Consider the following 26,203-nt stretch of genomic DNA (forward strand, 5'->3'; position numbering starts at 1 on the left):
AGTTTTGCCTAAATAAGCACTTCAGGATTTGACAGCCCCCTGTTACTATTAAATGGTTTTTAATTAAATGAAAAGAAGTACTAGCCTGCCAAATGTTTTATCTTCTTTCCATGGGACTGTGATAAACGTGCTTCCAACTTATTTATCTGACAGTTCCAGATATCAGGCCAATGGGCCAAACACAGACTTTAGGAGCAGGGACACAACTGAACCCAAACTGTTCAACGACAGGTAAAGCTAGATATGAGCGAAGTTTAGGGGAAGCTGGGCGGTAGGGGGCAGGGGAGGAGAGAAAGGTAGGATGTGCACTGAATAAAGCTGAAATTGCAGGTTAACAATTCTCCTTCAACCAAAACCATCTGCGATTTAAAGAAATAAAAATTAACAAATATTTCCTCACAAATCTGCATAAAAGAATCAACTGCTTTGTTGCTGGGAGTTTATTTGCTTTGTATCTGCCGAAAACCTTTGCAGTTCCACTATTACATTCAATAAATCCCTACAGACTGAACCATCTTGTATGCGGTCTTCAAAAGACAGAGGCAGGTCAGCTGCCTCCTTTATATATAAAGTCCTCTACTGAGACCTGACTTTGTCTTGTATCTTGGTTCTAGATGCTTTTTGGCAGTTTGCTCTAGACTTATTGGCATAGGCTAAAAGGTTTTTATTTAGACGGTGTCAGCTGAGCATCTGTGCATGTAAGAACTGGAGTGGGAGTAATCTTGACTGTATTTCAAAAGCACATTTCTCTTTGGGAGCTGCCTTGATAATTATAAATCTGAGCATGTTTAAATAGCGGGGTTACTCCCACTGGCGGAGTCCCCGTTTCCTTTCCCAAGCACAGCTCCGTATTCTGGGATGCGTTCCCTGATCAGTTGAGAGAAGACTGGCTGGGAACACTCCCTAACCTCTGACCCCCACTAACAAAAGGTAGAGAAAGCGTCTAGACCTTCAGTCTGAATGTGAGAGAAGGCAAGTATTGTACTGCGGAGATACAGGCTTTGCCTTAGAGAACAGAGGCTGGTATAGACATTGAAGGAGCCGCGTATAGAACTAGACAGGAAGGGAAGGGGAAAGCCAAAAGTAATGCAAGCTCCAGCCCTAATATTCAGTAAATAAAACTCAGAACTACATCCCATCACAGTGAAAGAGCCAGACGACATTTGTCCCTTCTTAGCCAATCGATGCTTTGGGATAAGCTTCCACAGCACGGGGTCCCTCTGGTCAGTGTTGCAACACTCTAGGGAGTCTAGGCAAACAGCGTCGCATCCTGGCATCAAGTCTGCCAAACCCCTGGGAGCTGGAATTTGCTTGTCTGACTTAATATGTTCAGTTTAAATGGGCTTGGATTCCCTTAGCCTCTTTGTATTCTGCAGATCTCTGACACCTCCACTAATGCAACCAATTCGTGTTCAATTCAGCGCAGACTGTTACCAGAGAGAGAGCATACACTATGCTCTCTTTCATGGAGTCTCTACTTTTGTCTTGCTGTTAGTCTAAAATAAAACATTTTTGGGAAATCTCTTCTGATCCTGTGGTTAGGATGCTGGCTTAAGAGTCAGGACACCTGTGTTCAAGTCCAAGCTAACCTTGAGTATAAGTCACTAAGTCTGTACCTCCATTCCCCATCTGTAAACAAAGATAATAGTACTTTTCTACCTCACAGAGGTGTTGTGAAACACTCAGATACTACAATAATGGGAAATGTACAAGTACTGTACAAGTAAAAACAGAACTCACCAAACACCCCCAAAAGTTCTTCCCCCAGCCTTAAGGAAATTGGGTTGTTACCAAATACCTGGAGTGTATTTTAGTATAGTTTTAAAAAGTATTTGAAAACATTACAGATGAGCAAAATTTGGAATTTCCATCTTGTGGGAAATTCTGACATTTCAACAGTTTTTTTTTTTAACCTGAATAGGGACGAAAAGTTGAAATTTCAAAATTTTTCATGGAATGGGAATTCCAAAACATTTTGATTCAGATATGTCAAAACATTTCATTTCACCATTTTTGATCAATACAAAACGTTTGACATTCCCAAAACTGAAATGTTTTATTTTGGTTTCTTGAAAGAACCTGAAATGCTTTGTTTCAAATCAGTTTAACATTAAAACTGCATTTTCCATCTTGGATGCGTAGTATGGAAGCCTGATGCTCCTATTCTCCCCTATGGGCCAGGCTCCCTGGTCAGCCTACATTCTCCATGACATACTTTGGGTCATGTGCCTCCCATGATCCACCACAAAGAGCTTTTTCAGAAGGAAATCTGCATTGCATTATAGAAGTTCGTCCCATAGGAGAGAATGGAGGCCAAAACGTCAACTCCTCTAAGGCAATGTGCCATAGGGAAATGCAGTTTAATGTTTCATTTCAAATCAGTCCAATAAAACTTTTTGGGTCAGTGCAACAAAATTAAATAGTCTGATTCAGCTCAAACCAGCATGAAACAAAAATAGTTAATTTAGATTTTCCTGATGAAAAATTGCAACTTTGTGAAAACTGCACTTTCCATCTGAAAATCTTTCTGATGGAAAATTCCCAATCACCACAAATAAATAAAAAGCAATTTATACATGGGGAGCCAGTGCTGTTTTCTGTGATATCACCTGGGAATTACTGCTGTATCCAAACATAAGTGATATTTTCTGGATCACGAAAGCCAGTCAGCATGGTGCTTACAGAGCAATGGCAGTGAAAGAAGAGGATTTTATACTGACTTCTCCAAAAGTTTCCTTTCTTTCAGCACAGTGAAATCCACAGATCTTACAATGGGTCTTCAGAGCCCACTTGCAGCCCAGTCACTAAACTCAGAGACAGGGCTAACAAAGAACCAGACAAATAAGACAGCTTCCACAGCTGCAATAGAAATTGTGTCCTTGTAACCGAACATATTCTGATAAGTAAATCATTAACTACTGACTATGCATACGCTTACTGCAGAGCGTAAGAGCTTTGTTATTCACTTAGCTACCAAATGTTCAACCTTTATCTATAGGCCTTACTATCTGAAGAAAAGAAATGTCGGGGTAATTGCATGTACATTTTTCTGTACTTCAACACAGAAAAATCCATAGATCCTACAAAAAGGTTTTATCAATAGGTTTTATCAATAATGTTTAGCTATGAAGAGTGTAGACTAATATAACCAAATACTGAAAGAACAGAGTAAAATAAAGAAATAAGGACAGAGGCCATTTACCAACTGACTGAGGCATTACAGGATTCAATTCCAGGCTTCTGAAAACAGTGACAGATGAGGCTTGGATTTCACAGGGCTGCCTAGGGGGAGGGGGAGAGGGGCAAGTGGGGCAATATAGTATTCTAACCTTTCTTTATGGAAGGAGCCCCTGAAATTGCTTTGCCCCAGGCCCCCTGAATCCTCTGGGCAGCCCTGAGATTTCAAGCATTTTGATCCAAAGCCCAAAGAAGTCAATGGAAAGTACATTTTTGCCTAGATTAGCACTGTGCAAACACCAATGTGGTTTCCAGCTCTTACGAGGGACGGTAGAGGCTAGGAGGAGGAAGACTGTAATTTGGTCACCTGTGATGCATGAGACACGGACTTGACTGTGGAGCAGAATGAACCACTTCATTAGAACAAGCAATGCAATTCCAGTGTCCACTTGGACACAGCTTCCAATTAAGATACTCGTCTGGTGGGTAGTTTTGTTGTAATGTTTACTAGGTCTAGTAATCACCAACTCTATAGACCATATGGAGCCACTACAATCATAACCCACTGCTGACACACCCATTAATACCAGCCAGATCACTCTTGAAATATCACCAGGAAACTGCAGATGAAATACGCAAATGCCTAAACTGAGTAACCAAGCACCTTACGACTGTAAGGTTTGTCCCCTCAACCCACTCCTTTCCCTTCCATTTTATTGCGCATACTGACTGTACTTCATTCAAAATAGGACTACAAGCTCTTTGGGAAAGGAATCATCTCAAGTTCTCATGTTATAAAGCAACAAACGTTTTTTGAGAGGCCACCATGAAGACAATAAGAGCTGCTTAGTTTTTTGTTGCCATATTGATGGAAGGAATTCCCAAGTGCCTCAGTTTAGCATTCAGCTTCCTGGTTCTCTTTTGGAAGTGGAAGTTCTTTAGCGCTATATCCATTGTCCCTCATCCTTTAAAAGCTTAGAGTCGGAGATACTGGGTATGGTTACACTTGAAACTTCAAAGCACTGCCGGGGTAGCGCTGCGGCAGCACTGCCACGGCAGCACTTTGAAGTGTGAGTGTGGTCGCAGCGCCAGCGCTGGGAGAGAGCTCTCCCAGCGCTGCACGTAAACCACATCCTCTACGGGTGTAGCTTGCAGTGCTGGGAGCCGGGCTCCCAGCGCTGCGGCACTGATTACACTGAGCCTTTACAGCGCTGTATCTTGCAGCGCTAAGGGGGTGTTTTTTCACACCCCTGAGCGCGAAAGTTGCAGCGCTGTAAAGTGCCAGTGTAGCCATGGCCTCAAACATCAACTGCATTTTTGAGAAAAAGCCCCACAACCAAACTAGAAATTTGCACTAGGTATTCAGGAGTCAGCAGGCAAAAGTGGGAAGGGGAAAAAAAGCAGTTAACCATAAAACTCTCTCAGATCAGTCTTACTTGAAATAGTATTCCCCGCCTGGTGCTTGTGTTTTGACCCCTTGCATGAAGAGTTTTAAGAGATTTATCTCAAATCCAAAGAGAGATGTAGTTAGGGATTATCCAGCGAACCCAGCACAGATCTTGGCTAATACTGCCACTGGCGCTATTGTGGTTGTGCAAACTAACAAGTGTTTTAATGCCAGGTTGTCACAGCTAAAGGGCACGTCATTAAATGCAAAGAAGGTTCCATTAAAAAAATTCCCCTTTATTTGAGTGCAACATCGGGCTTGAATAGAAGAGATTCTTCTCCCTCTTACCCCTGCTCAGTCAAGCATAGTGTTTAGTGCATCCTGTCTTAGAAATGAAAACTTGTTATTCCCTAAAAATGCAGCTCCAGATGCCCAAGAATGCCAAAAGAGGCTTGTAGGCATCTCTGTGTGGATTCTCAGGGGAGGCTTTCTGTGCAAGCTACAGAATAAATCATTTTTTGGATTTGGAGGTTTTTGCAATATAGGCACAATCTGTAGCTGCAGTCAGGGTCCCAGACAAAGCCTCTGAGAATAACCATCTGACAGAGGGAGTTTTCTGTTGCAGACTACAGCTTTTAAGTGCCTTACAAGTCTTCTCTTGTTTTTTTTTCTGTGTTCTGCAGTCTCCCCTTTTTGTGTAACATTTAAGTAGAAGGTTCTTGGATGGGGTTTAAAAAAACAAACAAAAACCCTGGTCAGCCATTAGTCTGAATTTGAGTGAAATTAGGTTCATGGTAAGATTATTAGAATGCCTTATGTTGTATTCCAAACAACCCTTTTTAGGATAAATCAAGTGAATGTTAGGGAAAGAAGCCAAGACGTAGTGAATCCACAGAATAACTGTCATTAAAAAAACTCACATTTAATCCTCTTATAGCCCTACTATAGAAAGACAAATTCTCAGCAGAATTTTTTTTCAAAAAAAAAAAAATAAAAAATAAGGGGTGTGTGTGTGTGTGTGTGTGTGTGTGATGCCAATAACGAAAAACAACACACACAAAACCAACAACCCAAACTAGAACAAGGCTTTGCTCACATGCTACAGGAGCAAGATAACTGGTGCAAGTATAACAAAATTAAAACCGTGGGTGCTTCCTACCAGTGTAACCATACTGATCAGAGCAGCCAGTTGCATACTTGGGCTTTCTGGGCTGGTCCAACATATTTACAGAAAACTTCTAAACAGCAGAAAATGTGGGAGTATTTGGTGCTGAAGCACTAAAAAAAAAATCATTTTCCCCCCCCACAAAACAAATCCCTATCAGATTTTACTAAGTCTTTTCCTCACCAGACACATTGATTACATCTGTTCTTGACACTCCTCCACACACCACCTATTCCCATCCTTGGGCTCCATTCTCTGAAGTCCAGCTCCTTGAGTCATTATTTCCACCAATGCAAAGTGAGTGCAAAGCCTTATTAAGAATGGTGGCATTTCACAGCCACTTGGCACTGGTGAAAGTGATTACTTTGCCCTGCACCTTGTAGAATCTGGACTTTTTTAGAATCATGCACAAAGCTTTTGGTTACAGCTTTTGACTGAGGATCCATTTATAAATGGTTTATAAAGGACTAACAAGTGATTTATACGGTTTAAAAGCATGTTACAAACATGCAGTAGAGTGTGTTACAGATGATTGATTATGAGCCAAGGTTATAAACAACCTACTGACTTGTCAGGCGATATGCCAATTGATTAATAGATGATTTAATAAATAAATTTCCTAACACTCTGTAAACTCTTTATCAATGGAACCTCAATATAAAGGATTACCTTTTCAATATACTGATTTCTGCAAGTTATGTTTTAATCAAAGAAGAAAAGGTGTTTTATATTTAGAGTGAATTAATGTAAAAATCAGTGCCCAAATTTAGGTCCGTGAACCCCATAAATGAAATTATAACATATTCTTAAGAAAGCAAAGAGCATTTTGCAAGCAGCTTCAGATTGAATCAGAGAGTCTGGTCTAGTAGGCACTTAGGACCAAATTTTCCTGGGTGCTAAATACATACAGCTCCTACCAACTTCAACTGGAGTTGTGGCTTCCCAGCACTTACGAAAAATCAGGTCACTGAAGTGCACACACGTCTGCCTTCACAGAATGCACAGAAGTGTTTCCTCATTAACCAAAGTCTAAGTTTAGAACAGGAGCAACAAACAGAAAAGTGATCAAGACTTTAAGGAGAACAGAAAAATTAGTACTTGAACAGCTGTTTCCACACTAGACAACAGTGGAAGTTGCAGGCTACACATGACAGCTCCTAGGTCTGCCGAACAATGGGAAGGAAAAAAGAACAAACTATGCAGGTTTGTAGAATTAAATAGATCAGCTGGTACAGATGGTTCCTCATGATATTGCAGCCCTCTTGCCATACCCAATATGGCAAATATCTACTGTCATAAACATACTATTTTATTAATAGAATGACAATGGGATTTACAACCTATTTCCATTGAGTGAACTATGAAAGCTGTTTGTAGTCCAGCAACATACAGATAAGCTTCATAATCAGGACCTGCGTTACCATTTAGGCAGCCTAGGTAATCGCCTAGGGTGCCAGAATAATTGGTGTGCGCCGTTTTGCCAGAGGGGGCGGCAGACAGCTCCGGTGGAGCTACCGCAGTTGTGCCTTGCGGAGGGTCCACTGGTCCGTGGCTCCGGTGGAGCTGCCGCAGTCGTGCCTGCGGACGGTCGGCTCCTCGCGCGGCTCCAGTGGACCGCCCACAGGCACGACTGCGGCAGCTCCACTGGAGCCGCGGAGCACTGGACCCTCCGCAGGCACCACTGCGGCAGCTCCAGTGGAGCCGCAGGACCAGCGCGCGGGGTGGCGAAATTGCCGTCCGCATAGGGCGCTCAAACCCCTAGCGCTGGTCCTGTTCATAATTAGATCTCATTGCTCTTGAAATATTTAACTTGCCCAGTTTACCTGGAAAGGTGTGAGACCAGGATTTGGGGCCTGGATACATTTGAAAAACAAACAAACAAAAACTCACAAAGAACCACAGAAATGTAGGGCTGGAATGGACCTTGAGAAGTAACTGGGTCCATCCCCCAGCCTGTTCTTAAACATCTCCAATGGTAGAGATTCCATAACCTCCCTTTGAAGCCTAGTTCAGCGCTTAAGAACCCTTATAGTTAGAGAGCTTTTCCTAACATCTAACCCAGATCTCCCTTGCTGCAGATCAAGCCCATTTCTTCTTATCCCACCTTCAGTGGACTCTGCATACCCAAGGGGTTAACATATTTAAAGACTGTTATTAGGGCACGCCTCAGTCATCTTCTCGCAAGATTAAACATACCCAGCTTTTTTTTAACATTTCCTCAAAGGTCAGGTTTTCTAAACCTTATATCATTTTAGTTGCTGTCCTGTGGACTCACATCTCTCCTAAAGTGTTGCACCCAGAACTGGATACAATACTCCAACTAAGGCCACACCAGTGCTGAGTAGAGCAGGACAATTACTTCCCATGTCTTATATATTATACTCCGGTATATACAACCCAGAATATTAGTCTTTTTTGCAACTGTATCACACTGTTGATTCATTCAATTTGTGATCAGCTATAATGCCCAGATCCTTTTCAGCAGTTCTACCACCAAGCCCATTTATTCCCCATTTTGTAGTTGTGCTTTTGCACTTTAATCTCGCCGATTTCAGACCAATTCTCCAATTTGTCAAGGTTGTTTTGAATTCTAATCTTGTCCTCCAAAGCACTTGCAAAAATACTGATTCCATCTGCAAATTTTACAAGAATATTCACCACTCTACTATCCAGGTTATTAATGAAATATTAATTAGTACCAGACATAGGACTGACCCCTGTGGGACCCCACTAGATATGCCCTCCCAGTTAGACAGTGAACCACTGATAGCTACTCTAGAAGTATGGTCTTTCAACCACTTGCACTCCCACTTTATAGTAACGCATCTGTACTCCTATCACCTTAGCAGCCTCATCAGTATTCATTGTAACTCCCATACAAGTAGCTATTTGCTACGACATTTTTGGGCCTGAGTTTCAAAAGACCTAACGACATTTGAGAACATGAAATATCTCTAACCCTTAATGCCATTACCCCCGCAATCCTCAGGGATACTCATTTTTTTTTAAAAAAAAGTTAGTTTGGGCCACTTCTGTTTAAAAAAAAAGGACTGAAAAAACCTCTTTCCAAATTAGCTGAAGTTATAGTGAATTAAAAGGGGAAGTAATTCACTGTTATACCAGTACGACTGCTTACCCAGTAGCACTTACATCCAACACTAACAGTCATGACTCATGGCTTAACCTTGGAAGGCTTAGATAAAATATACAAACTTTTCAGGCCTTATCTAACACCTTGGAGGTCACAGTCACCCTTCTCCTTCTCTTCCAACCTATCAGAGCCTTCCCTATCATCTCCGGTAACAGCAACACTCTTACCTTTTACATTTTGTTATACAATATTGGTGGCCTCAGGTGGGAGACTCTCATGGGCTGTCTGTCTATCTTGGAGTATCATGTCTTCCAGGGCCAGCTTTAGGCCAATTCCCCTGATTCCCGTGAATCGGGCCCCGCGCCTAAGAAGGCCCCACAGCATCCAGAAGAGGGGCCTGGCAAGGTAAGGCCCTGGAAGACAACTGCTACCAAGGAAGGACTCTCCACCAAAGTGCCGCCGGAAACAGCAGCAACCGATTGAGCTGCCACTGAATTGCCACCACTATCTTCGGCAGCAGCTCAATCGCTACCGCTGTCTTCGGCGGCAGCTCTTTCGAATCGGGCCCCGCATGTCCTAAAGCTGGCCCTGATGTCTTCTGTACAAAGGCCTACGCTGCACCTGTTCTAACCCTGGGAGAAACCCCAGGAATCTTCACATACCAGACTTTGAGACAGCTAGCATTTCAGAAAGGACAGAGGTCTCCTAAGACTCTCAAGTAGTGGTGGATACTTACCACAATCTGAAGAAGACTTTAGCTTTGGGTGGAACATAAAAATGTGCACTAATGATTTGTAATAACAATAACTGAATGCTGTAACTGAAAACATGTGACCTTCAGCTGGGCCAAGAATAATCTAGGCACTAGATCAAAGACCAAAACTTCAGCAGGTCACCCAATCCTGTCATGAATTCAACAGAAGGTAATGCTACAAATATCCATTTCTAGGCTAACCAATTGATTAAACAGCTAAATGGTCTCAGATACCTGATCTAGAGCTCAGGTAAGGTATATTATTTAGGTGACCATCCTTGGATCATGGCCATGATGCTGCATGTGGATATAATGTCGTGCCCCCTTAAATATAACGTAGCATATTACGTGAGACAGAGTTGTGGGGTTCTCCTATATAGGATGCTGCAGATTCATAAATTTGTGTTTGACACAGCCCGAGAACACTACTTGGACTTCCATTAGAAATTAGCACTTTGTTAAAACCTAGCTCACACACCAAGCAGGAAGAAATCCTAGAAAAGCAATAAATACAAAAATACAAGCAAACGTTTTATATAGAACATGCCAATGACTCAAACGGTGGTTTCCCTAGAAAGGTATTTATTAGTGATCAATACTAACCTGCTAGATCAGTGTTTCTCAAACTGGGGCAGCCACTTGCGTAGCGAAAGTCCCTGGCGGGCCGGGCTGGTTTGTTTACCTGCCCTATCCGCAGATCCAGCCGATCGCGGCTCCCACTGGCCACGGTTCGCCACTGCAGGCCAATGGGAGCTGCTGGAAGTGGCACAGCCGAGGGACATTCTGGCCGCCGCTTTCAGCAGCTCCCATTGGCCTGCAGTTTGAGAAACACTGTGCTAGATGATAGATAACAGGCATTGAATTGCTTATTTTCTTTATGTATTTTAATGCAATATTATTTAGTCTCAACTCCTAGTTAATGGTACCATAACCAGTTTGAGCATCTGCTTCCAATTATTAGCGCAGGTAAACAATTTGCACACCACTGTGATATACATTGAGCTCTTTCACTCACGTAGCCACAATTCACAGAGAGGGGAAAGAAAAGAGTAATGTCCTGCCAGTGAGTGTTATTTGGCATATACAGCTAAAGACTACCAGACTTGCATAGGAGATTTTCTGTATTAGTCTAAATTTGATGCATAAAACAGGAGGGCAACATGTGCCAGAGACATCAAACACCAAAACTAGAAAGCCAAAGGCTGCATTGCACCTCTCTCTCCTCCCAACGTTCCCATTGTAAGATGGCAAGTGAGAAGCGTAGGAAAGCAGTCTAGAAAGCAATTTAAAAGGTTATGTTAACACAGCCTTTCTCCTGAAAGACCTTTGCAATTACTTTCAGTGCTCCTGAGAGGACAGAGATAGGAAACTTTTTCACCCTAGAAAGAGATTAAGGGTCAGAGTGTCAGTGTAAATTACCGCAGTAGCTAAATAACTTGGGATTTCTAGGCTCAGAGTCTACTCATTGATTTTAAGTCACTCTGTTTTACAGGAACAAGTTTAGCTACACTGCAAATCAATTCCTTGTTCACAGAAGGAAGTAGGAAAAGTTATCTTGTAAAATGTAAACCGTACCCTCCATTTCCTTTGGGCAGATGGGATTCACTGGGCAGTGTGCAATTGTAGCACATGTGCATGCAATAAAGTTTTGATTGGAAGCAGCATCTCATACATTTATCATGAATGGAGGGAAAAAGAAAAGAAATCTACCAAGCTCAACACCCACTTGTGGTGACAAGTTCTATCCGCCTCCTTGATCTTTCACAGCCTTTTAGGTGAAGTGAAGATACCCAACTGCTTTCAATTTCTAAACCTTACAAAAATAGCTAGATATAGGATCAGTCACACTTGGAATAGGTTACATGGGGTAAGAAAGCAGCCATTGGCTACTTTCCTCCCACACCACTTCAAATTCAGCTACAGGTGCATATGTAGCCCACTGCTGAGTGTGTTACCAGTCTCCTAGCCCCTCCCTGCCCCCATGCCAATCCACGGAGGATGAGTTGTTACAGCCGGTAGCTACAGAGGCTGGTTCTTTAGCTCAAGCTGTAGCAGCTCGTGTTTTTAGCTCTAGAGGTCTCTGGTTCAATCACTGATGTGTCAGCCAAGAGGGTGGTCATCACTCATATGCCACACAGTATACACACACGTTATCTGCCCATATGACTTACCCAAGAGGTTTTGGGACTGGCCCTGGTTGTGTGGGAGATGCTAGTCTGGAGTTTGTGTCATCATGCAGGGTTTTAGGAAGTTACGCCCTGCCTTTCTCCCCCGCCTCGTCTGGCTATCCTGTGCTCATATTTGTCCATTAATCTGTATAACCCATTTTACATAGTGTTAAATATAAATGAGGCTTTCAAGGAGCAATGTTCAAAGTGAGTTCTTGCAAAGGACTTGAGCCATCACCTCTTTCCTCTCCTTTCATCCCTTCTAGACTCCTCCTCATTGTTAGAGGAAAGATCTGAGATCTGGGCATTGCAGAACATTCAGTGAACTGTCGCCATGGATCAGTGCCCAACCACTTCTGTGGCTGCAGTACTACTGAATGACCTTCTAAACCAGTGGCCCAATCAGCACCCAGCCCATGTGACATCCTCAGGGCCATATAGGTAGTATGTATATTGTATGGATGCAACCCACATAACAAAGAGAGAGCTGCATATGCAGCCCACAATAGTAATTAAGTTGAGAACCACTGTTCTAAATAGTGGCCCACAAACTCCATCTACAAGCACGAACAAAGAACAGGTAGTTATATTAGTTTGGCCTACACCTGCTGCTGCAAGTGGTTTCATCTTACACAGTTTGTACAACTGAGTGGACTGCCTACAAAACAGAGGTGTGCACAGCTTAGGTGCATTTAAAAAAAATAAAAGTCTATGTAGGGGGCAACCGTGTTTCAAGGTCCAAAATACATTTGGCACAAGATGCATTTGTATAATCCCTGTCTGGATAAGTTCTTTTATTTTAGTCAATAAGGGAGTTCAAAACAAGCAAACCCTTAATATTCAAAGGCTATGAAGTGACAACCACGGCAGTGAGACTGTGGTGGGGAGGGGTTTCTCCTCTCACATTGGAGCCCAGCTCCAGGAACTGGAACCACTGAAAGCAGCTTCTCAGTAGTTTGTTATAGAGGGCGGGGAAATGCAGTGAATAAGCCTCGACTCAGATTTAGTTTGGAACAGCCCTTCCCCATTCTCCCTGAAAGAGCTGCCGGAAGGTTATAGGCCAGGGTTTCTCAAACAGGGGTTGCCGTTTGTGTAGGGAAAGGCCCTGGTGGACTAGGCTGCTTTGTTTACCTGCCCCGTACGCAGATCCGGCCGATCACGGCTCCCACTGGCTGCGGTTTGCTGCTCCAGGCCAATGGGGGCTGCTGAAGCGGCGGCCAGTAAGTCCTTCAGTCCAAGCCAATTCCAGCAGTTCCCATTGGCCCGGAGCAGCGATCTGCGGCCAGCGGGAGCCATTATCAGCCAGACCTGCGGACGGGGCAGGTAAACACATCAGCCTGGCCCGCTGGGGGCTTTCCTACACAAGCGGCAACCTCTGTTTGAGAAACCCTGCTCTAGGCATCACAATCTCATATCTCTGTGGTTAGCGAGGAACTCTGGGTCAACCACCACCTGGGTTCTTACTCCCTGGAAGTAGCAGCCTCCTTTCTTCTAGAGTGCTGGCTCACTTCTTCCCTACGTTGTAAAGGCACAGTCACCTACTGATGTAGAGAAGTTCCTTACAGAGAAGCCTGTTGGTTTAACAACGAGTATTCTCAGATCTTAAGATTAAGAGCCTTTCAGAAATCTCTCTCTTTCTCATAAGGTAGAGTGTGGATTTACTGCAAGATAGCTATTCCAGAACAACTCCCTGTGTAGACATACCCTAAGATGGATAATGATTAGAAGAGAAAAGAATTGTCAATAGTCACACAACAGGTCCACGGCCAAGCTGGGAACCAGGGCTTCATGCTGTCTTCAAGGTGGATGGCCATCCTAAAAGGTGTATTAAGTTTCAAGAAGAGCACTTTTCAGAAATGGCCAAAATCCAGAGATTTCAGTGACAAGGTTGGGGGGAGACTATGCTCTCTAAAGATTGCTCATATGAGCATCAGTCTTCAGCTTTCATCAATGTTTGTAACCAGCATGGCCTTTGAAAAGCAAAGCCAATACGCACTGATCTACTGCAATCGATTCCTGCCTTGCTGTATCTCCCCATGATAGCCAACAGAGGCTGGGTCAGCAAATGACTTATAATACCATTGGAAATGCAAGGACAGCTTTTAAATTGCACAAACCAATACCCCAAGCGTGCTCATTCATTTGCAGCTGGAACTTTTAATTTATTTTTAAATGAATCTTCATGGACTAAAGCAATGTCAGCCATACCTTTTGCAGCATATTCCACTGAAGCAACTGAATGCTAGGTAGAGGGTTTTCTCCAGCAATATTAGGAATCCATCCTTACTCTCCTAAATAATCATATCCTTTCTTCATAAGAAAGGAAAAGTGATTGAAAAATATATACTGTATGTATATATATTCCTCTCCTGTTGGGAGTGGGAGAACCCTGTTGAGAGATTAAACGGACAAGTACAGAATAGTGATCAAGTCTCCCTTTACATCTCAACTTCCTTTTTTCCCCTTCCTAGGAGTCACTATTGCTGCATTTCTTCTATTGGTTAAAATGCTGCTCAGAAAAGAAACATGGTTTCCCCCCTTCAGAGGCCTGTACATCCTAGGAAGATGATCTGTCATAGTCTCACCCGGCTACTCCTTAGCCAAAGTTGAAGACAGGCCAAACAAACTCCCAGGACAGAGAAAAATTGTTAAACAACTGGTTGAATAAAGGGAAAGAGTGCTCATCCCACTAGTTAACAGCTGTATGGATGGAAGTTTTGCCCTGAATACCTAGTAACTAGTTTCATGGGCAATACCTGGTAAGCAAGCCCAATTTAAAAAAAAAGAAAAAAAGAAAAGAAGATGCTTTAGATGAAGGGCGAATGTTATGCCCCTCCAGAAAGGGGAGTGAAAGGCTTTATGTGGCAACAGGAAAGAGTATCTAGCTCAGGGATAGGCAACCTATGGCACAGGTGCCGAAGGCAGCACGCGAGCTGATTTTCAGTGGCACTCACACTGCCCGGATCCTGGCTACCAGTCCAGAGAGCTCTGCATTTTAATTCAATTTTAAATGAAGTTTCTTAAACATTTTGAAACCTTAATAACTTTACATACAACAATAGTTTAGTTATATATTATAGACTTCTAGAAAGAGACCTTCTAAAAACATTAAAATGTATTATCGGCATGCAAAACCTTAAATCAGAGTGAATAAATGAAGACTCAGCACAGCACTTCTGAAAGGTTGCCGACCCCTGATCTAGCTTAATGGGAGGCTGCAAAGTCAAAGCATCATATCCACGGTTTCCTTTGTCCCTCAGTTCCAGTTTCTGTGGGTATCGGCCACAGAAAGTGTCAGCTGACAGTTGTTTGAGGCAAGGGAAACCTTGTAGTCAAAGGGAAGTTCCCTCCTCTCCTTCCCAAGAGGGGCAAACAAAGCAATCCAGGCTCACACTAGTCAGATAAAAGTGCCTAGAGCTACTAAATTATCCAACTACTTAAACTAACAGCATTGATCAAGCTAGAAAACTGAGCTGCAGCTCTTGGCATCAGTACAATTAGAGACTACAGCTGCAAGAGAGTTTGCATTTTTCATCTTCCAGTAACAACAATTAACAAAAAAAGTCTTTACACTCTGCCCACCACCAAATACTGAGAGAATGAACATTACAGATATCGTTTGGCTTGCAAATACAACGAAGAGTAATGTCATCTCCCAGCCTTCTTAAAAAACAAAAAACAAAACAAAACATTACAGATGTGTTTAGTTTGGCAAACAGGAATTTTTTTCCCTATAACTTTATTCCTATTACCTTAGGTTTTGGGGTTTTTTTGTTTTGTTTTCCTTATGATGCCCCTCATATTTTCAGTTCAATCAGAGTGATCTGGATACAGGATTTTATTATGATTTTAACATTAGAAGCCATAAAAACCATTGTGCAACAGACCTACTGTACCTATTTTTGTAACAGCTAATTTCAAATTTGCTTAATTTGTTGTTGTTTTGGTGTTTTTTTTGGGGGGGGGGGCGTTCCTCTTCATTTAAGTGGACCTATGTCTTACACCTGAGATCTTTTTTTGGAAGAGACTGTGTCTTGGTCTAATGCAAAACTAATATAAGGCTGCAGCAAAAAAATTCCTAGACATATAGTCAAGGAAGACGCGCACACACACACACAGAGCACATTCTGATCCTACCTATGCCAAGTGAATAAAAAAGAATAGAGGATGATGCAAGATTTCGTCAAAGCCATAGGCTCTTTGAGACTGAAGCACACTTGTCATTTGGAGTACAACAGAGCTTGATGGTCAAGTGAATAAAGAAGTTCCTTAATGTTCGGGTACAACTGCTACTCTTATTCAAGAACAGCTAGTTCTTTACTCATTATTCCTACTTAAGTGCTCATTCCCCTCTGGCTCCATAACTGACTGACTAAATTAGACCTATTCGCGCAGGTTTCCTTCAAATTTGAAATACCTTCTTTCAAAACTTAAATATCAATGAATGCAGCTTCTTTAAAAAAAAACCAACCAACTACTAATAAAAGGACATAGTGAATTTATCCAATTCAGTTTGACCATTATGTTTATTTTTCCTCACAACTCAGTCCTGTGGCAATGACCTACATATGTCTTATGAGAACACTATTTTCAGTGACACGGCCCTAGAATTCTGCATGATTAAAGATCTCGGCAAGACATGATGGCAAAAGCTGCAGCAAGAGCAATTCATATACACTGCAAAGTGTCAGTCATTCCAGAGTTGGAGAATGAGGCTTCATCGCTTCATATGCAACCAGCTAAAATCATTAAAAATATTACACTAAACTTGGAGCATGAGAGACAAAACAAGAATATTTTAGTCTTTGAAGTTACTATATACCAACAAGGTATATAGTACCACATAGGAAAAGTACCTTTCCTTAAAAGTCTCCACTACAGGTCTAAGACAAGTACAAAGGAGATACCGTATCCTAAACTGGGAACAATTAAAACCTAAACTAATTTTCACTCTGGAATGAGTAAAACAGAACAATGTGACATATGGTTAAGTATTATAAAGGGGGAACTTTACTGGCCAATGTTCCCTCAGTGCTGAGCTCAGTTTTGAAGGGACCGATGTTGTATATGCTGGGGGGAAGTGGGGGAGGAGGGGCTATTGGAGCCAGCGAAGCACACAGGCCAATTGAAACTCTGAGTAGAGGCGGAGGGGAGGCTGTTTGCTCCCTCTCAGACATGGGAAGGAGGAGAGGGGGAACCGCAGTATTTCCTACACCTGTACAAAAGGTTTAGGACTTGGTTTTCAGAGGAGCTAAGCCCCTGCAGCTCCCACTGACTTCCCTGGAGTTTGAGGTCGTTGGTTCCTCTGATAATTGGGCCTATAATGTGCACATTTCACATCACTGCCTTCTCAAAGCACTAGCAGGTGTAATGCGGCATCAAGCCTACCATGCACAACAGGACAGAGTGAGCACAGAGACACCAGAAAACTTGGCCCCACTGAAGCCAATGACAAAACTCCCAGTTGCTTAGAGGGCCAGGATTTCACCTCAAATGCTTTACTGAGAACCAGAGAACGTTCTCCTGCTCAGAACTCCTTCCCCCCACAATGTGCAAACTGGACAGCCAAGACCTCTATGAATTCATCTCAGCTCCACAAGGCCCTAGATCCAACCTCTTCCCACTCAGCCAGCCCTCTTTGTGCACATGATTAACGAAAGCACAGCTACTGTATTGTGGGTGTTCCTGCACATGTGATGGCAGCAGGGGCCTTTGTATTTTAAACCACTAACTCCATCCAAGGGACCTGACCCCACCCTTAGCCACACACACCAAAGGAATGTTCAGATTAGCCAAGTCTGTGTGAGTAACTCCACTAGACATTAGTGTGTGTCTAGGATCAGCAACAGCAGCATGTGGAATGCAGAACAGGTGAGGTGTGTGGAGAGCAGGAGAGGTTTGGGATATGACTTCATTATGTTTTCCATTTGAAGGTTTTTTAAAAAATAAAATAAAATAAAAAAAAGCCCAACCCAACACATTAAAAGTTGGATTTTCAAACTCTTTCAACACAGAGTTAGGCCAATGCTGAGCACTTAGAAAAAAAAATCTCACTGTAAGAGTGCAATCCTAGCCCTTGGGATTGAGAACAGTCAAGCATTTTCAGAGGTTGCAAGAACCTGCAGCTCCCATTCAAGTCAGTGGAAGCCACAGGTGTCCAGCACATCCGAGAATCAGGCTACGCTTACTTAGGATCCTAATTATGGATTTAGAAGCACTAATTTAGGTACTCAGGTTTGAAAATTTTGGCCTCAATGTTCAATAGCTAGAAGTCTCATGAGACTTGATCCAAAAGGCATAGCTCCCTGCCCACACCCTGCAGGTAAGTCTAGCACGTGATTACCCAGTCTGTTAGTTTAAATAAAGTGAGAGTGGGAGAGGAATACAATTCAGTCATCAGAAGAGATTCATCAGTGTTTGAGCAAAAGTCCACATCAGTTCTCCTCCTGGAGTCTATTTCCTCTTTGGGCCATTTGTGGGTGCACACACAGCAAGTATACAAAAGAGCCATGATGGTCAGGGACACAACCCTATGCTCTGCGTGTCCCTAAACCTCTGACTGCCAGAAGCTGGGATCGGGTGACAGGGGATGGATCACTCGATAATTGCCCTTTTCTGTTCATTCCTTCTGAAGCATCTGGCAATGGCCACTACTGAAAAACAGGCTACTGGGCTAGATGGACCATTGGTCTGACCCAGTAAGATCGTTCTTATGTCTAGCTAGTCAAAGTGTTTAAAATTTCAATTTCAAAAATTGATGAAGTTTGTGCCAAATTATTCCCATTTCTCAGCCAGCCCTAGTGCACATGTTCAGTTCGCTGAGTAATCAAGCCACTGACCTCTGGGCTTCAATTTATTCTTCTGTAAGCTAAGTGCACCACAGACGTGACCAACTCAGCCCCTCCTGGAAAGGGGTACCCTTGAACTTGGGCATGTTGCAAATTTCATGAACTACATTTAATGTTGCAACTCACACCAATCTCCAGTATAATGCTTACTCACGTCCCCGTGAGAGGTATTTATAAAGCACTTTGAGATCTGTACACTGCAAGTGTTAAGTCTTGTATAACACCACATTTATTTCATGGGTTAAGCATTTCAGTTTTAGACCAAAGGGCTACATACGACCCTATACCTGCAGCAGAACTCATTGGCTTCATGGGTGCATGAAGATTAAAGATGATTCTGTGGTCCAAAATGTACCTCTTAGTCCTTCCCACATTGGTATGGTTGTAGTTGACAGACAGCAAGAGGACGGATGGTCCAGTGGTTAGGGCACTAGTTTAGGATTTAGGGCTCAATTCCCTGCTCCACCCTGTGTGACCTCGGGCAAGTCCCTTAGCCTCTCTGTGCCTCAGTTTCCCAATCAGTAAAAGTGGTAATGATACTAGGACCTCACAGGGCTCTTGTGAGGATAAATACATTTAAGATTGTGAAAAGCACTTTGAGATCTATAGAGGAGACGCACTATAAGAGCTAGGTATTATTATTACTACTACAACAGCTGTCCCTTGATACTCTTGTTAGGACTTTCCCTTCTCTTCCACCCGCCGCAAACCCCCTTCTTGCTTTTGGCAGCACAGACAACAAGTGCCACGGCGGTGCCCGTGTTTGGCTTTACTACACGGCTAAGCAATGCTGGGGCAACTTTGAATCCCCCAAACTGAAGACAGACCACAGGAGTTTCTATCTGAGCAGAGCATGGTTTGAATATTTGGTGCACTTAGTAATGATGCATTCATTCACTTGAGCGCAGAGTGAAATTAATTCTCACCACTAGTCAAAGGCAAAGGAGAAAAAGCCACTCCAGAATAGATGTCCTGACTAGAACCAGCTCTCCACTCAGACAGGATAACACCAAGGAAGGCAATGGAGCTGCATCTGAGAGGAGAATCAACCCACTTGCCCACTGTGTTTACTTTTCTAAGCTATTCCATGGAAGTTTTGCTGGGATATGTGAAAATGGAATGCTATCTCTGCTCATGAACATGCAAGTATTGGGCCAAATTCTGAGTGCAATGGAATAATGGCATATACCAGTGCAACCCTGGATAACAGAGAGCAAGGTTTAAGCCAATATCTACAAAGACAATTAATATCAGCCTCTAGATTTTGAGGTTGGTTGAAGGGAACTACCACTGTAGTTATGTTTAAAAAAAAAATCACTCTCTCAGTACACTTGGGTCACTAAGTGGAAATGACATCATTTAAATGTAATCTATTGCAATGAGCCTTAGCAACAAGCAGAAAGTGGTTTTTAAGTAATGGTTAGTGTTTTCTAACTGGTTACATTCACCAGTGTAATTGACACCTATTCCATCATCCTTAATACACCCACTTCTTTCTCTGATACCATAAATAGATTAGAAAAGTTTCTGCAGATGGCCATGACCCCATTTGTTTGTGCACTTAGCCATGTATGAATCACTCTTGGCTTGTAGCACTACTCTGGAATTACTGAAAGATAACTAGTCGACACAGACACCAATAAATGAATCATGCTTTCCACAAGACCAAACCTTTGGGCTTTTACAGACACCAATTACAAAGTAAAATGAAAAGAACAAAGAAATTACTCAGTCTGTTTGCACAGTGTCATGCAAAGTTGATTAATAGTTTTACAGAATTATTACTGACAATGTTTGCAGGAGCTTACAGTAACAAAGTGTCTACTTGACATTTTGGACAGCATGTGAAGAAGTGATACAAGACCAAAGAAACCCCAAAAAACAAAACACTTCCTGCATATATCCTTGCAAATGTATATAGATTTTTGTAATTAAATATTTTCACTTTTAGTAACTTTAAAACTGTTGGTTAATCATCAGCTTGCATGTGCGTATTTAATTATCAAGCTAAATTCTACTTGTTGGCTTGCACGAGTTGAGTTTGCAAATGTGGGCAATTAAGTTGCACCTGCTGAAGGGCAATTCCATATTACATGCCCAAATATTCAAGCTGCAGATGCAAACAAACAGCACTAATAGCCTGGCATCCGCAAATATGTTTGCACATGTAAATGCTTTTGTGCATGTATTTTAAGTGCTAAATTAGCCATACATAATTGAGAATCGTGGACAATTTTGTTAAGTGATTTGTGCAGCATTGTACGTATATTGTGCACGCCTGCGCGCGCACACAATTTGACAGCATTACAGAAATACACCAATACACACAAAATAACTTCAAAAACCATCTTGAGAAGTTAAAAATTCTGTGCTAATCTGAGTGTGAAAAATCTATAGTCCAACTGACATTAAAATGCATCTCAAAAAAGAAAACTCTTCTAAATACAGCATAAATGCACCTTTTCAAATACAAATTCTAAAGTTCAAGGGTACTGTTCTACTGTATAAATTATACATGAGTCTCAAAATTTTTACTACACATACTGCAAAATTATTATTAGGTCATAAAACAGAAATAAGGTTTATGAGGACCCAGTGCTAATATCAGGCATGTGAGCACGCATCACTTGTAAATTCAGCTACCATGCTTGCAGGTTTTATAAGATACATGGCCAGGAGCACTCATAAGCCCAATATCAGCATCCAATCTCAAGGACGTGCACAGCACAATAAAGAAACTGAAGGAAGACATTTTAGTTCTAGAGAAGGGTGCAGAAAGATACAGGTTAAATATACACAAGACATTGTTTTCCCTAAGGCATCCATATGGGACTAAGTATTACGTGGATCTGGAGACCTGGGTTCACATGCTAGTTTAGATTACAAATGGAATGGAGCTGGTCTCATCCGAACACCAGTTGACCAATGCCCACAAGCAGAAAGCTACCACTCTGGGGCAGTTGGACATTTCTGCCCTAGAAAGTCCTGTGACCGGAGCAGAAGAAAAGCAGCAAGGCAGTACTAGAAGGCACTGGTGAAGCTATTTGCGAAAGCCTGCTTTCTAGGTCTTCAGGACATCAGCTTCCCAACCAAAATATAAATCTTGCACAGATCAGCTTCAAGAAAGAAAGATTACGTTCAAGAAGTAAATTAAATTAAACCTTTTTAAAATGTCTTCTGTGTTTCTATCCATCTTTCTTCTAGATCAGGGATTGGCAACCTTTGGCATGCGGCCCGCCAGGGTGCCAGGCTGGTTTGTTTACCTGCCGCATCTGCAGGTTCAGCCGATCACGGCCGCGGTTCGCCATTTCAGGCCAATGGGGGCGGTGGGAAGCGACGGGGGCTGAGAGATGTGCTAGCCTCCACTTCTCACCGTCCCCATTGGCCTGGAGCAGTGAACCGCAGCCAGTGGGAGCAGCAATCAGCTGAACTTGCGGACACAGCAAGTAAACAAACCAGGCCACCTGCCAAAGTTTGCCGATCCCTGTTCTAGATAAACCCGGATCCACGTTACATCCATCAAACACAACAGCCATCATTTTGCATGTGTGAGAGATTATGCGGATAACAAGCACCCTAGACTTCTTCTGGGGACCAATTGTTAATTTGGTCAGGAAGGTGAGGTGGAGGTTGTAGAAAAGATTCTGAACAGCTAGAGAAAACCAAGCAAATTATTTGTATAAAGTGTCTGAAATGTTCATTTAAGTCATTATCTTCTAATATGTGAGATACAAGACTAAGCAGATTTATATTCTAAATAATAAAAAAGTATCTTATTTAGGGAGAAAAATCTAAATCAGAGACCCTCAGCATTAGGTAGAAGGGAGACAGTCAAGGTAAGTCCTGTATAATATATAGTGTTCAAAATGCTAGTGCCAGTTTAGGTTTCTCACTGGAGAAAGTTAGTGTATTCAAAAGAAACTCAAAGCTTTGATAATAAATTAACATCATTACTAATTTCCCATTTGGCATAATCATGTCGTTAGCAGGTATACCACTGCATGTGATGAGCTAGAATTTTTAGCTGGCTCCAAGGTAGATAATAAATAATAATTCCTAGCACTTCTATGGCACTTTTCATCAGGAGATCTCGAAATCCTGTATTTTATAGATGAGGAACTAATAATAAATGGCTGGTAATATGTTTTTGCTATTCTTTTTAATAAAAAACAAACCTCTGCATCACAGACTTCGAAAGAAAATTATGAAAAATTTTCATTACAAAGAAACATTTAAAATGCAGATCAAAGTGCTGCCTTCTATGCTATATTCCTTGGCAAACCATCAAAGCCCCTTTTACCTGGAATAGTTTGTCATCCTTATTCAGAGGATTTGGGTAACTGATATAGCTGAAATTTATCTGAAAAGAGATACTGCCTCCTCAAATTATCCAATAGCATTCAGAAAGTCCATCGAGTTTATTTTAAGTCATCTTTGGCAGTGTTAAGCAAATTACCTTTTACCAAAGAAGTAAAAATAAAATCAACCTGTAGTCCTTTGGAATTGTTGAAAACATTTCAGAATCAACAGGTATACAAATTATATCTAACCCACTCTGTCAGGGGCGGCTCTAGGCATTTTGCCGCCCCAAACATGGCAGGCAGGCTGCCTTCGGCAGCTTGCCTGTGGGAGGTCCCCGGTCCCGCGAATTTGGCAGCAGCCTGCGGGAGGTCTGCCGAAGCCGCAGGACCAGCGGACCCTCCACAGGCATGCTGCCGAAGGCAACCTGCCTGCCGCCCTCGCGGTGACCGGCAGAGCGCCCCCCGCGGCTTGACGCCCCAAGCACACGCTTGGCGTGCTGGTGCCTGGAGCCGCCCCCGCACCCTGTAAATGACTATGCTAGCCTTTCAAATACTGCCACTATTTGTACAGTATGTGTGTTTGGATAATGTAATATTCTGCACTTGTACCTTGACCACTCTTCAAGGAATTCAATCAAAAACCATTAACTGTTGCAGCAATGAAGTAGGGAAGAAGCTACAGATGGAAATGTAGGCACCATGAGATGAAGGGTCAAATCCAGGTCTCACTGAGGTTCAGTGGAGTCTTGGGATGAAATCTCAGCTCCACTCAAATCAGTGAAAAAACTCCCATTGACTTCAGTTGGGCCAGGATTTCACTTTTCATTGATATCAATGCGACAGGGATTTGATTCCAAGGAACAGATCTTCAGCTGGTGTAAATGATCATTCATCTCAGTGGAGCTATCACCATTTACACCAGATGAGGATCTGCCCCAAATGACTTGACCAAGATCACCCAGCAATTTGGTCACAGAGCCATTCCCCGTAGCCCCTGACTCTAATGAACAAACTGGCACATTCTCTCTCTGGATCTTGGTCTTAGTGCTTGCATACAACTCCTATTAATATTAATGGCCCCTTTGCTGCATGTTTGTTTAAGGAGTATACCCGTGTGAACAGAGAATATACATAATGCAGCAGAGGGCCCCTTATACATCTCTACTTGTCTGCCTTCCATGCCAAGAGTTGCTAGTAACAATGCAAAATAAATACTGCTGATAACAGACATATTGTAACCATCTGAACCAAAGAATTTAAAAGTACTGGATTAGAAAGCGTGCCACATATGCCATTGCTTTATACAAAGCAAATGTTCTTAATTGAAAAATGGTTTTTATTTGAAGACCATTACAGGTAAATAGCCCTTTAGCTGATCAGAGTTACTAAATTATAACTGGTAATATTAAACTGAAACAAGACCAACACCTGTGACTGTACAACTATTTACCGCATGGGCAAAATCTAGATCACCACAGCTACTGTCCGTGAGAGTCACTATATATTTATGCGGCTCCCTTGGAAAGGCCTTCTTATTCCTATCCATTAATAATGTAGGTTTTCAAATTCATTTGGGGATTCCAGTGAGCCTGCCAGCTCTCTGACCAAGAGATTTTAGCGTGTTCGGAGAGCAACAGCAAAAGAAAAACAATAATAATTTAAAAGAAGAACTTACTTCTTTTAGGCACCTACTCCTTACATTTTCAAAGAAATCAGGAAAGTCTAGCTAAATTATTTTTTTAAAATATTGAAAAATGCAGAGAAAACCTCGGTCCCTACTTAATAGTAGCTATTTATCAAATGCATTTCTACAACATCCATGAGGCACCCCGATCATTAGTATTCAAGAACCTGATATAATTTCAGTACACCTAAAAATAATTTAAAAAAAGACTTATTCAGTGGGTAACACACACCTCTATGCTACACAGAGTAACAAAACTTATTATCTCAAATATTCTCCTAAATCTACCACAATACCGACCGAAAAGAAGAGTTGGCTGTATCATGTCAGTGCTTTGCATTATACACGATTTCAGGTGCCCCCCTTCCAATGCATGCCACCTGACTTTGACCCACCTTGTGGTATCAGGACATGGAGTACAGCACAGAAGAAGAAGAAAAAACTCTGACTCTCTTTCTTTTAAATGTACTTGATACTGGTTCTTCCTCCATCTCTTTTATAATCAACACTGAATGAAGGGAATAAAGCACAAAGATTGAAGTCATTGTCCTGAGGCACATAATAAATCATCATTCTAAGACCTCTGTGATATGTAGGCACAGTAAGGAGAGAAGGTAAGTTATATCTGTGTCTTCTCTGAAAAAAAAAAAGTATGTTTTTAAAAGAGATAGAGATAGCTAGCTCAAGATACCTATGTAAAATCCCAGTGGAGACAAAGCATTGGTAGTGCTTTCCTTAAAGTAGCTACAACCTGTTCCTTGTCTGCTCTTGGATTTTACAGGAGATGGCTATCTTTGTAAAAATACACTTCCCCTCCCCAATAAAGACACGACCAAAGAGAGGCAGAACTCTCCTGACTGTGGTTTGTATATATCAAATTGAGATTTCAGCAACAAAGTAAAGAGAGAGCAGCTTTTTTAAAAGCTGGTAGCAGACCTGTGCTGTTTATGGGCCATTCTTTGACATGTACTGGTCTTGTTTATGAAAACTTTAGTCAAAAACTATATTGTGTGACAGAAAAGTCAATATTATAGTAACTCAGATTCTTTCAGTCAACAGAGGTGAACAGGTCAAGTGCTGCCATTGACACAGGATGTCAATGATGACACATATTTGAAAAGAACTAGTTTGGGGGCAGAAAGGAGACATGATACTAGGGTGAGCCATCTGTATTTGGTTATTAAACTCAAGAATGCAAAGATTTAAAAGTTCTGCCTTCAGAAAGTAATCCACTCAGATGGTCAACTCAGAATGGTTTTAAACCAGCAATCTAAGCCACTTTTAAATTTGTGTATAGCATCTGCTTTCCAGCTGTAAGGATGTAAGGAGAACGTTCTCATTTCCTTAGTTAAAGAATATTTTAACTACTTTAATAATAATAATAAATCTGCAGAATATATTGGTTAACATCAGTAAAAGAAAACGGACCGGCACCTTACTCATTGTGAATAATAGCACCTAACCCCTTAAGCATTCCCACCGAAGTCATTAGTGTTTTGCACCTGCATCACGCTAGCATGCCGAAGTTCTAAGAAAGCGCAGAAGCATTCTCTGGTCCTGGGTGTCCAGCCCTACCTATGGCAGCCTAACTTCCTCAGAAAAATCCTTTATGGTCTAAAATAACCCTG

General features: G+C 42.0%; 1 protein-coding gene across 4 annotated transcripts in view; it reads right to left on the reverse strand.

The window, feature by feature from the left end:
• PMEPA1 (prostate transmembrane protein, androgen induced 1) overlaps positions 1 to 26,203 on the reverse strand; it is a 69,032-nt gene that overhangs the window by 37,097 nt on the left and 5,732 nt on the right. The window contains exon 1 of one of the 4 annotated variants that reach the window (XM_050918233.1): positions 24,971 to 25,064. The exons of the other annotated variants lie outside the window; for them this stretch is intronic. The gene's annotated coding sequence lies outside the window, so the exon portion shown is untranslated. Of the gene's footprint in view, positions 1 to 24,970; positions 25,065 to 26,203 lie in introns of those variants that run through there. 4 annotated transcript variants of the gene reach the window in all.

The sequence above is a fragment of the Gopherus flavomarginatus genome, chromosome 11 (assembly GCF_025201925.1).
Source record: "Gopherus flavomarginatus isolate rGopFla2 chromosome 11, rGopFla2.mat.asm, whole genome shotgun sequence".
NCBI lineage: Eukaryota > Metazoa > Chordata > Testudines > Testudinidae > Gopherus > Gopherus flavomarginatus.